The sequence below is a fragment of the Pelophylax lessonae genome, assembly GCF_965119305.1.
Source record: "Pelophylax lessonae genome assembly, chromosome: 11".
NCBI lineage: Eukaryota > Metazoa > Chordata > Amphibia > Anura > Ranidae > Pelophylax > Pelophylax lessonae.
In genome coordinates this window covers 93,789,696-93,808,505 of record NC_138778.1, presented here as the reverse complement: position 1 = coordinate 93,808,505, position 18,810 = coordinate 93,789,696, and positions in this window count along the sequence as shown.

Sequence of the window (18,810 nt, the reverse complement as noted above, 5' to 3'; positions counted from 1 at the left end):
CATTTGCGCGTTTCCGTATGCAGGCAACTCGCAAGAAAACGCACACTTTGGTGAGCATTTTGAAAACCTGTGACAATATGTGGCTTGCATTACTATTTGTTTGCATCTGAGTGTTTCTGAGTGCACAGCAACCTGCAATAAAAAACGCACACTTTGCCATGCATATCAAAAACGTGCAGCACCAAGCAAATAAAATATCTGCTTTGTCATGCATTTCAAAAATAAATGGCAACGCGGGTCATATTTGTGTTACCATTTGTTCACATCTGCGCATTTTCAAACGCACGGAAATCCTCTAGAAAACGCATGGTACTTTTCTTTTGCATCTGCGTGTTTCTGAATGAATGGCAACCCACAAGAAAATGCACATCATGCCATGCTTTTCAAAAATGCAATGTGCACCATGCTTGTATTACCATATAGGCTGCATTTGCATCTTCGCATCTCTGAACGAGCGGCAGTCTGCGCAGAAAACGCATGCTTTGCTGTGCATTTAGAAAACTCATGGCAATGCACCTCGTGCCTGGGTTACCATTCGTTCACATCTGCATGTTTCTGAATGCAGGGCAATCTTTCATGTTGTGCTGTGTGAACCCCAGGGCTTTCTTTTTTAATCCCCCCCAGAATCAGTACAACTAACTTTCACAGCAGGCTGTGTATATTGCATGGATGGCTTTCCTTTTTTTATAATGCTTTGATCTATGAGGAGGGACTTGGTAGGTTTGGACTCTCTCTAGGTGTGACTGGGCGGGAGTGAATACTAATTAAGATGTATTCATTCCCACCTAACCATCAGAGCTATGAAGGAAGTTACGTCATTTGCAGACTACAGAGGGGTGTATTCTAGGCTAGAGATAGAGCAGGAAGTGGCTGAAAGGCCCTCAGTCTACATGCAGAGTATACTGATTTTCACATGATACAAAGCCAATACTAAACCCAGAATATCAGGGGATTTGCAGACAACAGAGCAACATGGTACAGAGGTATGATCTATGCTGGGACTGATCATTCAATTCTAGTGTAAAGAAAGTTGGAGTTCAGCTTTAAGCTGGGTATACACTAATAGAATTGCATTTGACATTTTTTATTGTAAGAACCCTTTAGGAACATTTGTTTATTTTTCTAATCATTAGTGGAGTCAAATCAATGATTCTTTTTGACCGCAGTGATGAGAAAATTCGACCGCAGTGATGAGAAAATTCGAAGAAACAGGATGGAAAGGTTTTTCCAAATGTACGAATTTCTAACAGTTTATGTGGTTTTCTTACTAAATTTTCTGTTTATTTAACATTTTTTCATACAAAGTTCAACAAAGGAAAAGAAAGAAAAAAAAAAAAAGAAAAAGCATATACAAAATTAAACATCGCACTTGAACATATCCTTTCATATCTAAATTATACTATAATAAGAATCCAGTAGGAACTTATATTCATAATTTCAATAAATTTTTCTCTCTTGGGTATAAATCCTCCTCCAGGATTCCCTAGAGCTCTAATCTATTCATGGTCCTACTGATTATTGTACGATAAAAAAAAAAAAAATCCAGGTAACACTTTTTAAGCAGTTACAACTATAGTTTTTTTTTTTTTTTTTTCTTTATGAAACAAAGGCTTTACATAAATAAATAAAAGCTGACCATTGTAAGCTCCCCTGTCAGTGTGAAATGGTTTGTCTTGACCGTCTAACTGCCAGTTTTACTGCTCTGTTGAAGGAAGTTGAGAAACAACAGACTTACTGGCAGGATCACCTAGTGTTAAATCTATGTTACAGAGTACTCTCAGAAAAACAAGGACTGAAAGTTATGTTAATGCTAGCAACAGACTGTATCATATAAGCATAGGTGTGCGCACCCTGTTGCATTAGGGTGTGCACCCCAAAGCTCAAACACTCATGCCTTTCTCTGCAGCCTCAGCTACACTGGACAGTGAATAAATGTAAAGTGCTCTGTGCTGAGCGGCTTCCTGTTCATTCACAAACTGAAGCATAGTAAACACAGTTTACTATGCTTCAGTTATGATTGAACACAGTGAGTGTGTTCATTTAGAAAAGGAAAGGAACGGTAAATGATGTATTGATTATCCCCTTTCTCGGCTCCATCCTGAAACATCCCCCAGAGCAGCTGGGGGTAAAGGGGGGGGGGGGGAGCCAGCAGCATTGTGGTGAGGGGAAGGGGTGCAACACGGAGGGAAGCCCAGGCAGTAGGAGGAATTGGCACTGCACAGAATGATTAGGGTGTGCCCATGGAGTGTGTTTATGGGAATGTTTGACCATTCTTCCAGAAGCGCATTTGTGAGGTCAGGCACTGATGTGGACTGTCCTGGCTCGCAGTCTGCGCTCTCAGTCATTCCAAAGGTGTTCTATCGGGTTGAGGTCACGACTGTGCAAGCCAGCCAAGTTCCTCCATCCCAAACTCGCTGATCCATGTCTTTATGGACCTTGCTTTGTGGACTGGTCCAAATCATTTGGTGGAGAGGGGAATATGGTGTGGGGTTGTTTTTTAGGTTTTAGATTTGGCCCCTTAGTTCCAGTGAAGGGAACCCTTAAGCCATCAGCATACCAAGACATTTTGGACAATTTCATACTCCCAACTTTGTGGGTTGGCCCTTCCTGTTGTATTCCAACATGACTGAGCACCAGTGCACAAAGCAAGGTCCATAAAGACATAGATGAGCATTATTGGGGTGGAGGAACTTGACTGGCCTGCACAAAGTCCTGACCTCAACCCGATAGAACCCCTTTGGGATGAATTATAACAGAGACTGCAACCCCGACCTTCTCCTCTATCATCAGTGCCTGACCTCACAAATGCGCTTCTGGAAAGATGTTCAAACATTCCCATAGACACACTGCTAAACCTTGTGGACAACCTTCCCAGAAGAGTTGAAGCTGTTATAGCTGCAAAGGGTGGGCAAACTCAATATTGAACCCTACAGACTAAGACTGGGATGCCATTAAAGTTCATGTGCGTGTAAAGGCAGGTGTCCCAATACTTTTGACAATATAGTGTTTGTCATTTTTTTATTAATGCCATGTTTACACTTTAACCACTTTACCACCGGAGGATTTTGCTGTCTTATGTCCAGGCCACTTTTTGCGATTTGGCACTGTGCGACTTTAACTGACAATTGCGCGGTCATCCAAAGCCATACCCAAACAGAATTTACGTCCTTTTTTTCCCACAAACAGAGCTTTCTTTTGATGGTATTTGATCACCTGTGCGATTTTTACTTTTTGCGCTATAAACAAAAAAAGAGCGTAAATTTTGAAAAAATAACAATATTTTTCACATTTTTTTATATCAAATTCCCCCCCAAAAAATGTAAAAATCAAAATTTTTTTAAATTTTTGGCCAATTTGTTTTCTGCTACCTATGTTTGGTAAAAAAAATCACAATAAGTGTATTTTGATTGGTTTGCGCAAAATTTATTGCGTTTACTAACTAAGGGAAAGATTTCTGTCGTTTTTGGTGGGTTTTTTTAACGAGCAATGGCGGCGATCTGCGATTTTTTTTTGCGGGACTGCGACATTGCGGCGGACAGATCGGACCCTTGACTGACATTTTTGATACTTTTGGGGGTACCAGTGACATTTCTACAGCAATCAGTGCTATAAATATATATAAGATATAAGCCGCGGATATATACTGACGCTCAGCATGGCGTCGGCATGGCTTTCATTCCCACTCACTTCGGACACATGTTGCTGGTTGGACCTTTTTTATGTCTTCTGGTTTTTTCATGCTCTGGTAATATCAGCTAACATTGTACTATACAACTTTATTCGATTTTTAATATACTTCATATTCATATATACCTATTTTTGTCACCGTTTTATGCATTTACCTTTCACAAGCTTATATCACCTTCATTCTGGCACCCCCCTCCCTCATCACCTCTAATGATTTTGTTTTCTTCACTTGCACTATGTCTTAACGAATGGTTTCTTTTTGACCCTGATCAGGTCTCTTATGCATCTCTATACTGCTATTCCATCACTTCTCTATTTCATACACTTTTTCACTCCTGGTGACTTACTTTTCTATATACCATCTCTGTTTCATCGGCTCCTACTGCATGCAATTTTTGCAGGATATGGTTGCTTTATATTTATACTCACAATCCATAACTTATTTTATCGGTTGATCCACCGACTTAATATTTGGTCTCTAGTCACCACTTCGACTATTTGCACGTTATAGTCTCTCTCCTTTATAAATTTCTCTTTCCAATAATTTTTTTTTTTTTTTTTTTGAACAAAAATTTTTTTTTTTGTTGTTTGGTCACTCACAGGCAGATCTTTTGGGTTCAACTTTTTGACCCTGTATATAATTTATAAATTATCAAATTTTTTGAGATTGTCTATTCTTGAGTTGACTTTTTTTGGATATTCATTGAAACTTCATATATATTTTCAGACTGCCTTTGGTTCCAACGGTTTGTGACCAATATTTCTCGGAGTAACCTCGTGTGAACCCTCATACTGGTTCATTTAATATTATGATCTCGTTTTGGGTCCTCTCCTCCCTATTGCCCCCATGTGTGTGGGCTGTATTCCATGCCTCAGCCCCGGATCAGGCGTTTCCTGGATCAGCCTCTTGTCTCTCTGTACCAGACTGGACTGCTTTTGGATTGATGACACTGGTCAAGGTAGTGTCCACTCCATTATATTTTCTATTTTCATTTATATCTTATACTTTTACTTAAACTCAACTCATATTCTCATTTTCAGAATAATACTTTATTTCTCCTGATGAGTGGACGGAGGTCCACGAAACGCGTCGAGCCGACAAATCACTCAGATACTCTATTCATTTTTTATATTAATACTGACAATCATTCAGATTACTTTATGGAAATCCCCCTTTTTTTAACCCCAAGATTACATACTTCAAGAGATTGAAAGCCCTATACCAAGCTGGTTTTATCGCCAATATGAATTTGTTTGGTTATGCCTATATATTATATATCCATATATGTTCTCTCATGTATATGACCTGTATGTGCAATCTGTACCATTATCCAGGTTTGTCATGTTAGATATAATAAACTAGATATTTGACTATGTGTTAACCCTCTAGGGGTCCCCATTTTCTGGGTTATATGAAGTTTTATATTTTTAAATTGTGTAAAATTGTGTACCTATCAGAGAAATGGTTTCCACAATAAATATTTTGTTTATTAATGATTACCTTGGTCATGATATATATTCCTTGTATTTAATATTGTTTGCATCTACCATGATTGAACAAACGATCTATAACCTTTAGACTTGTATATGCCATATTATCAAGCATTCCCTAACATATATAATGTCAGTCCTTCATGGGTTCCCATGTTTGGATTCGCATTAGGGCATGTTTATTACACCACCTATTATACAAATACGTCTAGCTGTACTCAATTAAAGTCCCAAATCCCTCCCCTTTTTTTCTTCACCATATTTACCAGGGATGGAGACAGCTAGACATTTCATATTCCTGTGGCAGATCGCTTCCCCTTTTTTGCCCTTCAGTGCTATATATATGCACTGTTACTGTAAAAATTACACTGGCAGGGAAGGGGTTAATTTTATTGGAGAGGGAGGGGTTAATGTATGCCTGGTGCTTACTAACGTGTGTGGGGGGAGGTGACTGAGTGACACAGGGACAGATCGCATGTTCAGCTATGCTGAACCCTGTAATCTGTCACTGTTTGTCACTTAGGAGATCCGCCCGCTTTGTTTACACAAGCGGGCGGATCTCCAGACTCGATTCCCCGACGATCGGGGAAGAGCAGCGGCGATCGCCGCTGCTCCTCCCTTGGCCCAACTCCTGCTGTGACTGAAAACAGCGGGAGCGAGTCTCCGGCGGCACGCAAACGCCGCCCACAAGGGGAGGAGTCCATCGACGTAGGTCTACGTCGCTGGATGGAATCGAGCCACTTTGCCGCAGTACAGTCCCAGTGACTGGTCGGCAAGTGGTTAACTAACAACCTAAAGCTGAACTTCCGCTAACACTTTTTAAACAGTTACAGCAACAGTTTATTTTCCTTTTAGGATTATTGGTTTTTATATAACTGAATAAAAGCTGACTATTGTCCCCTGTCAGTTTTAAATGGTTTGTCTCAACCTATTAACTGACACTTATGTTGGACAGCTTGGTCTATTGAATGAGGTTGAGAAAAAAAACAGACTTACTGGCCGGATCATCAGGTGAAAATTAACCACTTACCGCCCGCCCGCCGTCATATGACGGCGGGACGGTGCGGCTATTATCCTGGGCGGACGTCATATGACGTGACCCAGGAAATGCACGGCAGGCGCGCGATCGCGGGCGCGCCGCCGTGCACTGCCGGTGTCGGGGTGTCCCCGGGACACCCCCCGTCACCGGCAGGGGGGAAACAGCCACTGGGCGTGGCTGTTTCCCACGTGATCGGCTGTGTTCCAATGACACAGCCGATCACAATGGAGGCGGCCGGGAGATGACCGCGCATGCGCGATCGGGAGCGCGCAGCGCGGTCATGTCGGTGGCACTGTGTTCCGTAGGAACACAGCTGTCACCGGCAGTAGTAAACAGTCACTGACAGTGACTGTTTACTAAGTGATCGGCTGTGAATCCATTCACAGCCGATCACAAAATGTAAACAAAGAGCAGTAACTCAGTGTTACTAGCTCTCCTCCCCTCATACAGTTTCCAGTATGAGGGGAGAAGAACTAGAAACAGTGAGTTACTGCTCTGTGTACCTGCAAAAGTAAAATCACACTAATAAAGGTCCCCCCAAACAGTACTCAGCCCCCCCCCCAATGTCACCTGTCACTCAACAGTCACCTCATCAGTGCCCAGAAATTGACACCCATAACGTTCACATGTGAGCGCAGCGATCGCGGGCAGAATCACCGCGATTCTGCCCGCAATCCGGAAATCATTGCAAATTGCGGGACGCCTGTGCGTTGCCCATTTTTTGCAATAGCACCCCAAACGCTGTGCAATGTTGCCACCATTTCCGCCTGCCGAATCGCGGTAACATCGCGCAAACAACGCATGACGCCCAAAAAAGGTACAAGAGCTTCTTTGGGGCGTCATGCGTTGTTTGCGTGATGTTACCGCGATTCGGCAGGCGGAAATCGTAGCAACATCGCACAGCGTTTGGGGTGCTATTGCAAATCACGGGCAACGCACAGGCGTCCCGCAATTTGCAATGATTTCTGGATCACGGGCAGAATCGCAGTGATTCTGCCCGCGATCGCTACGCTCACATGTGAACGTAGCCTAAAATTCACCGGTCACCAGAGACTGCCATCAGTCATCGTCACCTGTCACCCCATCAGTCATCGTCATCTGTCACCCTATCAATCATCGTCACTTGACACCCCATCAGTGATCGTCACTTGTCACCCCATCAATCATCGTCACATGTCACCCCGTCAGTGATTGTCATCTGTCACCCCATCAATCATCGTCACTTGTCACCTCATCAATCATCGTCACCTGTCACCTCATCAGTCATCGTCACCTGTCACCCCATCAGTCATCGTCACCTGTCACCCCATCAGTCATTGTCACCTGTCACCCCATCAGTCATCGTCACCTGTCACCCCATCAGTCATCGTCACCTGTTTGCCATATACATGCAATCACTTACTGACCGCCTAACGACTATATGCGTCGGCCATTAAAAGCTAAATACTGGGGTTATGGCAGCAGATAGCCCCCATAACCCCGGTATTTTTTGAAACGGCGGGCGGTCGGCTTTCAGATAAGGGTGGTCCCAGTGGCGGATTCGCCGCAGAATTACCCTTACGGTGCAGGGGAATAGGTGCCCCCCCCCTCCTGCCACGTCCCAGACGTTTTCCCAGCTTACCGGACCCGCCGGCAGCGGGGAAAACTATCCGGTCCCGGATCCTCAGAGACAGGAAGTCGAGTGAGGGCAAGATGGCCCTCACTCAACTCTATGGTCTTGGAGGACCGGAGCTACGTCAAAAGACGTTGCCTAGCAACCGGTTTAAAGGGCCGCTTTTTTTTTTCTTTTTTTTTTTCCTCTTTCAACAATTTTTTTTTTCTTTTCTTTTTTAGTGTAGTTGTGAGGTGTGAGGTCTTTTTGACCCAGATCTCACAATAAAGAGGACCTGTCATGCCTATTTCTATTACAAGGGATGTTTACATTCCTTGTAATAGGAATAAAAATGATCAAAACATTTTTTTTTTTTTTAAACTGTGTAAAAATAAAAAAATAATAAATAAAATAAATAGGAAAAAAAAAAATTAAAGTGCCCTGTCCCCGTTAGCTCGCGCGCAGAAGCAAACGCATACGCAAGTCCCGCCCACATATGTAAACGGTGTTCAAACCATACATGTGAGGTATCGCCGCGATCGTTAGAGCGAGAGCAATAATTTGAGCCCTAGACCTCCTCTGTAACTCTAAGCTAGTAACCTGCAGAAATTTTTAAAATGTTGCCTATGGGGATTTTTAAGTACCAATGTTTGGCGCCATCCTGTGAGCATGCGCAATTTTGAAGCATGACATGTTGGGTATCTAATTACTCGGCATAACATTATCTTTCACATTATGGAAAAAAATTGTGCTAAATTTACTGTTTTCTTATTTTTTACTTCAAAAAAGTGAATTTTTTTCAAAAAAATTGCATCTGGAAGACTGCTGCGCAAATATGGTGTGATAGAAAATATTGCAATGATCTCCATTTTATTCTCTAGGGTCTCTGCTAAAAAAAATATATAATGTTTCGGGGTTTCAAGTAATTTTCTAGCAAAAAAAATGATTTTAGCTTGTAAACACCAAGTGTCAAAAATAGGCCCAGTCTTAAAGTGGATAAATGGACAACTTTGTGTAAAGCGCTACTTGGATGTTAGGCCTATGTGTGTGGCCAGGCTGTGAAAAAGTGTTACACATGTGGTATCGCCATACTCAGGAGGAATAGCAGAATGTATTTTGGGGTGCAATTTTTGCTATGTACATGCTATGTGTTAGAAATATTGCATAAATGGACAGCTTTGTGTAAAAAAAAATGTGTTTTCATTTTCTTTCCACATTTTCCAAAAACTTGCGGAAAAAAATGACATATTCAAAAGACTCATTATGCCTCAAAAATTATACGTTGGGCTGTTTGCTTTCCAAAATGGGGTCATTTTATGGGGGTTTCCATTGTCCTGGTGCTCCAGGGCCTTCAAAAGTGTGATAGGTTGTCAGGAAATTATATGTGTAATTTGTGCTCCTAGAATGCCGGACGGGGCTACTTGAATGTTAGGCCTCTGTATGTGGCCAGGCTGTGAAAAAGTCTCACACATGTGGTATCGCCATACTCAGGAGGAGTAGTAGAATGTGTTTTGGGGTGTAGTTGCAAGTATACATGTGCTGTGTGAGAGAAATAACCTGTTAATATGGCAATTTGTAAAAAAAAAAAAAAATCTTCATTTTGCAAAGCATTGTGGGAAAAAATTACAACTTCAAAAAACTCACCATGCCCCTTATTAAATACCTTGGAATGTCTACTTTCCAAAAAGGGGTCATTTGGGGGGTATTTGTACTTTCCTGACTTTTTAGTGTCTCAAGAAATGAGATAGGCCTTCAGTACATCCGGTGTGAGCAAGTGTGATCAATTTTCAATGATTCGCACAATAGCTTGTGGACTCTATACAAAGACCAAATAATATACACTTACTTAGGTTATTTTTACCAAAGATAAGTAGCAGTATAAATTTTGGCCAAAATTTGTGAAGAAAAATGACTAATTTGCAAAATTTTATGACAGAAACAAAGAAAAATGCGTTTTTTCACGATATTTTCAGTCTTTTTTTATTTATAGCACAAAAAATAAAAAACCCAGTATTGATCAAATACCATCAAAAGAAAGCTCTATTTGTGTGAAAAAAAGGACACAATTTTTGTATGGGTACAGTGTTGCATGACTGAGTAATTCTCAGTCAAAGTGTGAGAGCGCTGAAAGCTGAAAATCGGTCTGGGCAGGAAGGGGGTGAAAGTGCACTGTAGGCAAGTGGTTAAGGAAAACAAGCCTAAAAAAAAAAAAATAATAAAAGGAACCACTACATCTAAAGCTTGATTCACACTAATGTGGTTTTTCATGCTTTTTGCAGAAATGCATTTCATTTTTTTAACATGGGTTACTATGAAACACGTTCACATCAATGCATTTTTGTGCCTCTGCGTATTTATAAAGGGTCGGGGACTTTTTTGCATGTAATAGACTTCAATGGACCTGCATCCAAAATTCAAGTATTGCATTTTTGCCGCGATTTGCATTTTTAAGTTTGCCCAACAACAAATTTTACAAAAAAAAAACATAAAAATCGCAAATTGTGGCAAAATCGTGGTAAAAATAAAAAACATGTAAAGCGCAGCAAAAAGCACTACAGAAATGCTCAAAAGCAACATGCATAGCGTGAATCGACCCTTAGAAATATTATCATTTATTCTTTTTTTTTTTTAAGGAGGCCTTCATTTTACTTAATCTGCTTTAAAGCAGTATTGCTCTTCAGAGCACTGCAATTATTTGTACTAATGCGAAGGCTTTAAATAATCATAAATAATAAATCATTACTTTTTCTGTACACTATAAGCAAAAGACTGAGACTAGTCACTAACACATTTTTTTTTCGGTATTACACAGAAGAGCTTACTGCTCAAATATATCTTATATAAATGCAAATGGCATGTCTATGGATAATCCTGTCCCGTATTATTGCAACACATTTGAACACCTTTTAGGATAATATAAAATACAACAGACTGTTGCTGATCCATAACATGGCGAAGAGATCAGCTGCCACCACAATCCATAGTATGGTCTACATTTAGGTTCCATTTGTTTATGCTTACTGCAAATGCCTACCAGCACAAACAAGTTTAACTCTTTTCAAGGAAGAGCAGCCTAAATTCCCTCCTCCACTGTACCATGTTGGTATTACCCACTCCAGGTCTGAATGTAACCCTCCTGAGATGCAACTGGTCACATAAAGAAACCCACAGGGACACAGAAACTAGGGGTAGCTTAGCTCTACGGCAGACTAAAAGCATGTTATTATGCTTCCACTTGAGAAAAAAAGCAAGAAAATATATAATAGGACTTCGCTTAGCTGGCCACTTTTGAACTCAAGACCAGCGAGTTACTTTGAGGTTAATTCAAAGTCAGTGCTTCTCCTGCTCTTACAAAAGCCTCAGATAGTCAGTGTTAGTGATGTAAATCTACAAAAAGAGGAGCAAATTATAGAATAAAATTAAAGTAAATTATAAGCAGCTAATACTAATAATGTTAATGTACAAAGTACACTCTCTGTCCATTGGTCTCTATGGCAAACACATTTATATTTGTTTTCCTACATAAACAAGCCAATCGTTATTATTAATTGTATGATATTTTTTGAACTGCAACTGAAATCAGAATTTGATTTATATGATCAATGCCATACCTTTCTGTTGCACTAATTATATTAATGAACACCTATGGTTGCTAAACATTGTAGCATGTTACAGCTAATTCTAGCTACATGCCTGTAGCAATTCATTGATAGCCAGAGAATATAGATCCACACAAACCTCCAGTGTTCTCTAATTTACTTGTCATTTGAAATCAGGTCAACTGATCAATATTCTGCTAAACTGCTTCTCCATTCTGATAGATCTTCATCTACAGGAGAAGACGGTACAAAGTCTTAACTTGTATTTTTCTTCTGGAAGATTGATGAGACTCACAGTTGGTATCCTGGAAGAGGTCCAGGCATAGTCACCTTCATTTTATATCCTGATATCCTTCAAACGCACGACATTCAAAAAGAAACAAAAGCTTACATTTTACCATGTATTGATGAGATATGTTATTGATTTCACACTATTTGCAACTTTTATGATTTGCATAGCTAGTGCACATTATTAAAGGTTAAACTCCCAGCCACTAATTGTACCTGAAAGATATATAGTCATTCCAGAAAATAATTATTTTCATGAGCAAAATAAGAACATATTAGTGGGGTCTTCATTTCACAAAACATGTGAAGAACACATTTAAATTCCTGATTTTATTGAGCAGTTTTCTTTTATTGTATGTTGCTTTATTGTAAAATACAACCCCTTCTGATACTTCTTCCTGGTACTTCCCCAAAAAAAAAAAAAAGGTTCAACAGTTTCTTAAGACATCATTTGACCTACACAAGCTTTAAAGTCACCTATACCTCCTGTTCTAAAAAAAAAAAAACAATTTTTTAAATAAATTCTGTTTTATTAATTTTATGAAAGTGTACAATACAAAAAAAGAAGCCTACCAGACAGTTTCCAACAAAACAATAAACTTGAAAAGAAAGAAGCTCCACTTTTGTTCCAAGCCACATGCATCTAGTACAGCAGAGGTTTTAAACAGGATTACAGAAACAGAACTAAGGGCCAAAAGCCTGTAAACCACACTCAGGGAAAGTGCATTATTTTATACCATAATCCTACAATTGCAGAGGATGAAAAGCAACCAGATTTGGAAGACCAACACCGAGGAGGGGGCCTAAGCATAATTATGCCACACACAGCGAGTGGAAAAAAGGAGAGGACTACCATCAACTAGGGAGCCCATCCAGGACTCCCTAAACTTATGGATCATGTGCTGTATCTGGGTTTTCAAGCCACAGGGCTGAGATTTTGTCAAATTTATTCAGACATCCTCGGCCATTGTAGGCATCTTTATACAAAGGGAGTGCAAATTTCACAAGAGACTTCCTTTTATTCAAAAAGGGGGTAGCATCTGATTTACAATGAAGGACAATGGCTCTTCTAGCATAAAATAGCAATGTGCTGAGGAGTATACTTGTAATCTTTCTGGGAGCTAGCAGTTTAACCAATCCCAAGAGGCAGACCCCAACATCCAGAGGCACCCAAATAGACATCACTGAGGCGATTAAAAAAGAAAATTGCATCCAATAAGCCTCAATCGCTGGACAGGACCAAAAAATGAATAAAGTCTGCCTGTGGATTGGTACATAGCCAGAAACCCGAGGAGCCCGCTGGAGAGAATCTGTAATGTACCTGAAGATGGAGTCTGAAATGCAAAGGTAGGCCTCTCTTATAGCTCTGGCTCAGGAGCCCTGACAATGTAACAGGGAATCGCCAGAGCAAAGAGTGGCACGAATGCCTTTAAGGTCTTCTGCCAGCAGGTGCAGATGTGCATTGTGATGTGTAGAGGAGGCTGAATAAACACTTACAGGTGGAAGGACCAGGCTGGAGACAGCATTGCGTCAGTGTGTGCAGATGCAGGTATGCAGGCTAAGACTAGTTTCGAGAATCCAGGTGGCCAATGTTTGAGCAGGTAAAGACACAAACAGCAGGCAGTGGGATAGTCAGGTGCCAGGCTAGAGTCAGTAACAGCAGGGCAAATAATCCAGGGGAGCAGGTAGAAGATTAGTCCATAGGCAAGCCAGGGATCGATACGGGTAGTGTTCAAGCAGAGTCAGATTCAGCAAAGGTCAGCACAGAGGATCAGACACAGGAACAGATGCTCAAGGGTGTTCTTTACTGGTTACTGTGCACACTAGAATTCACACATCTTTACTGGCAGAACTTCTTTACGCGATCAGGCACAAGATAAGAGTGATGGATTATTTTAAATTGAATCTACCTATCTCTCACTGAAATTAGATATTGAAAAGGATCATCCCAAACATCGTCCCAATCATCATCGTCCAAGGTTCAGACCTCTATCACCCACGTAAGCTTGGAGGTAACGATGGATGGATGGCCTGGTACAACACAGAATGTGCCTTGGGAACGGACTCTGAATGCAGTAAGGACCTTTTTCTTGTGACGAAATGACTGCTGAGCCAAACTGTGAAATGTAGACATGATACAACTGCAGATACTGGAAAAAATACCAGTTAGGCAGGGAAATTTTACCTTGCAGGACTTAGACAGCAGGAAGGTGTCCATTGATGACTGTATGCCCCTAGTCTCCTAGATGTCTGGCTGTGAGACACGGAAAAAGTGTGGAAGAGACAGGTTGTTCCACAGGGAAAGATGTGGGGACCATACACAAGAGACAGAAGGATGAAACACCCCAGCCTTGTTCCATGCCTTAATCGTAGCCTTCGTACTGTGAGTGAGAGAGTACAGAGCCCTGCAACCCCTATAAAGCAGAGACTGCAAGGCTTCATATGAGCCCAGAACTGCAGCCTCCACCACCACAGAGGTATTGCCCTTGTCAAGTACAAGCCAATTGTGGGCACGTACCAATTGCCCAGCCAAAAAATATTGAAAGCAATTGGGAAGGGCTAAGCCCCCCAGGGACATTGGTTGCTTCAGAGTGGTGAGACTGATTATGGGAGGTTTATTATTCAAAAGGAAAGAGGAGATATACAGTCAGGTCCATAAATATTGGGACATTGACACAATTCTAATCTTTTTGGCTCTATACACCACCACAATGGATTTGAAATGAGACAAACAAGATGTGCTTGAACTGCAGACTTTCAGCTTTAATTTGTGGGCATTTACATTTAAATCAGGTGAAAGGTGTAGGAATTACAACAGTTTGTATATGTGCCTCCCACTTTTTAAGGGACCAAAAGTAATGGGACAATTGGCTGCTCAGCTGTTCCATGGCCAGGTGTGTGTTATTTCCTCATTATCCCATTTACAAGGAGCAGATAAAAGGTCCAGAGTTAATTTCAAGTGTGCTATTTGCATTTGAAATCTGTTGCTGTTAACTCTTAACTATATACTGCGGCGGTCAGCCCCGGCCAGGCAAAGTGACGTAGGGGTACGTCACTTGCCTGTCACTTCCTTGTGAGCCAATAGCGGGTGAGCGCGCGCCCGCGGAGGCGCGCTCCTGCCGCGGCTCGTTCACAGGGAAGTCAGTGCGTGTGACCGGCGGACCCGATGTCCGCCGGTCACTCGCCGATCGTCGGTGCAGAGGGAGAAAGTCAGGCGGCTGATGTAAACAAGCCGCCTGTCATTCTCCCCTGTGTAGAAACAGTGATCATACGGTTCTACTATGTAGGACTGTTGATCACTGTTCCTACACTAGTAGCCACAGCCAATCACAGTAAAAGGCACGCCCCTAGGGACACACTTAACCCCTCCTTCCCCAATAAAGTTAACCCCTTCCCTGCCAGTGTAATTTTGCAGTAACAGTGCATATGTATAGCACTGATTACTGCAGTAATGTCACTGGTAACCCCAAAAGTGTCAAAAATGTCAGTCAAGGGTCCGATCTGTCGGCCGCAATGTCGCAGTACCGCAAAAAAAAATCGCAGATCGCCGCCATTACGCGTTAAAAAAAAAAAACACCAAAAATGACAGAAATCTTTCCCTTTGTTAGTAAACGCAATAACTTTTACACAAACCAATTAAAATACGCTTTTTGCGATTTTTTTTACCAAACATATGTAGCAGAAAACAAATTGGCCAAAAATGTTAAAAATTTTGATTTTTAAATTTTTTTTGGGGGGGATTTCATATAAAAAAATGTGAAAAATATTGTTATTTTTGAAAAATTTACGCTCTTTTTTGTTTATAGCGCAAAAAATAAAAGTCGCACAGGTGATCAAATACCACCAAAAGAAAGCTCTGTTTGTGGGAAAAAAAGGACGTCAAATTCGTTTAGGTACAGCGTCGCACGACCGCGCAATTGTCCCTTAAATTCACGCAGTAAAAAATCGCAAAAAAACCCATGGTCAGGAAGGGGGTAAAATCTTCCGGGGCTTAAGTGGTTAATATGAGATCCAAAAAGCTGTCACTATCCGTGAAGCAAGCCATCATTAGGCTGAAAAAACAAAACAAACCCATCAGAGAGATAGCAAAAACATTAGGTGTGGCCAAATCAACTGTTTGGAACATCCTTAAAAAGAAAGAACGCACCAGTGAGCTCAGCAACACCAAAAGACCCAGAAGACCATGGAAAACAACTGTGGTGGATGACCGAAGAATTCTTTCCCTGGTGAAGAAAAAACCCTTCACAACAGTTGGCCAGATCAAGAACACTCTCCAGGAGGTAGGTGTGTGTGTGTCAAAGTCAACATTTAAGAGAAGACTTCACTAGAGTGAATACAGAGGGTTCCCCACAAGATGTAGACTCAAATCGGAGTCACCTGGGGTACACTGAGGCCACCACTAAGGCTATCTCCAAATTGTCCACACATTCGAAAAATTTGAATTTGCCCAAATGAGGCTGCAATGTCCGACTCCATGCCTCAATCTCCTCTGTACTGAATGAAACTGGAAACAATGATTTTGTCACTTCCAGTTTCAGATCTTCCATTCCTGGACGGTAGAGACAGGGGAACATCTAACTCAGCAGACCTGTGCCTGGTAAAACCGCAAATGCGAATGCTGACCCAGGGTGCACAAGTGTATGTAAACCTCGATTGCACCACACATGTCAAGTATCTCGTCAAAGTAAGAGCTATAATTCTAGCAGAATACATACAGTGTAAGCTAAACTAAGCTAAGCTGATGAGCTGTAAAGGCTTTTAAAGCATCACCTATGGAGATTGTTTGGGTACCATATATTTTTGAGGATATCACGGGTTCACCCAGTTTTAAGATTAACACATTTGGTCTCTATTTACTCAATGTAACCTCATCCTTTATATTGTACTGAAAAAAAATGTATATTATATTGTGTGTGTTTGCACTAAAATTCATTTTATTATATTTTTTTGCTGAAAATTTGCTCCTAATAAACAGTTCTGCAAGTATCATGCGGCATAAAACAAACTGCAACTACTTTTTATTCTACAGTGTCTCTGCTTTCAGAAAATATATTTCTGGGGGGCTAAGTAATTGTTTGGCCAAAACTGAAGATTTTTACTTGTACAAAAAAATAAATAAAATTGCTCTAATGCTGAAATGTTTAAACAAGAAATTGTATATGTGATTAAAATAGGTTTTATAGGTCATTGCAGTCTACATACAGATTAGACTGGAGGCTTTCCTTTACTTTAGCTAATCCCAAGACATGAGTAGGATGCTGTTGATTGGTCTTTTTTACTAATTGAAGCTATTATGACATGTTAACCGACATGCATACACTGTGACCAGTGACAGGTAAAGTGAATAACATTGATTATCTCATTACAATGGCATCTGAAAGTCAGTGGGATATAATAGGTAGCAAGTGAACATGCTGTTACTGACATTGTGTGTTGAAAGCAGGAAAACTGGGCAAGAGTAAGGATTTGAGAGATTTTCACAGGGGCAAAGTTGTAATGGCTAGATGACTGTGTCAGAGCATCTCCAAAATTGCAGCTATTTTGGGATGTTCCCAGTCTGTAGTGGTCAGGACTAGGGTTGAGCGGACACCTAGATGTCCGTGTTCGACGGGTTCGGCCGAACTTTAAAAAAAAGTCCGGGTCCGTGTTCCGGACTTTTACCGAACTTTTCCCGGACACCGAACCCCATTGAAGTCAATGGGGACCCGAACTTTAAGGCACTAAAATGGCTCTAAAACACCAAAGGAAAGGGCTAGAGTGCTGCAAATGGCAGCAAAACGTAATTAAGAGCATGGCAAGTGCTCTGCAAACAAATGTGGATAGGGAAATAACTTAAAACAACAAAAAAAAACAGAAAAATAAAACAATGTTCTTCTTCATCTCTGAAGGACGAGGCCCATATGGAGTAGGAGGGAGGTTGAGGTGGTGGTGGATGTGGCGGTGACATAGGCATGCGCACAGGGTGTGCCGGGTGTGCCTGGGCACACCCTAATCACCTAGGGCACATAGCATTGCCAGTGAGGAGATGGGAAAGATCTCCCTCGGACCTGCTCTGCTCTATTTCTCTTTGCCTACAGGTACATGGCCCCGATACATTACTCTCCCTGCTGGCAAACACATGCATGTGTATTTCAACTTTGGGGTGCACACCTTAATGCAATAGGCTGCGCACACCTATGGGCGGTGTAGGTGGAAGCGGCGGTGGAGGAGGACCAGGGCCGGATTAAGAGCATCATGGGCTTGGTGCTGAGGATTTTGAAGGGCCTTAAGGGCCGTGCCTTGGCATGCACCCAGAGGAGGAAGGGTGCAGCCATGCATGCCTAATTCAATATGGGATGCTGTCTCTGAAGCCCATAAACACATCCATGCATCGGCAACTGTCCCTCCTTGTCCGGCCTTCGCGCTGTGTGGGGAGGTTCTGAGGGTGCTGCCTGGGGAAGCGAGCATAGAAGCCAGACTTCTGTGTTTACAAGTGACAGAAGAGCGGTAACAGTGAATATGGCCAACCCGGGGCCTATATAAAAGGTAGGGGCCTGGAGCTGCAGCTCCAATAGCCCCTACGTTAATCTGGCCCTGAGGAGGAGGACGAGGTAGCCAACACTGCTTCTTTTCACAAATTTTAAATGAGGGTACACCCCAAAAGTAGGGATGCACCGAAATGAAATTCTTGGCCGAAGCCGAATAATAATAAAATGTTTGGCCGAAGGCCGAAGGCCGAATACCGAACGCGGTGTTTTGCATTTTTTCCATTTATTTTGCCAATTTTTTGTCCTCTCGTCTCTCTCTCTCTCTCTTGTCCTCTCTCTCTCTCTCTCTCTCTCTCTCTCGTCCTCTCTCTCTCTCTCTCTTGTCCTCTCATGTCTCTCTCTCCCTAAATGTTACTGTAGGGAATGGGATTCAGTGCACACTGCAGCCTTGTACCATAGGGTTAATGTTAGTGACACTGTAGGGATTGGGAAGGATGCTGGGAATGGAAATCAGGAAGCATGCAGGCAGCCTTGTAAATTTTAATTGCAGATACAGGGCACTGGGCAGGTCAGGGTTAATGTGGTAACATCAATTACTCAGTGACAGTCAGTCAGTGTCAGTGTGGACTCGATCAGATTATACAGTGA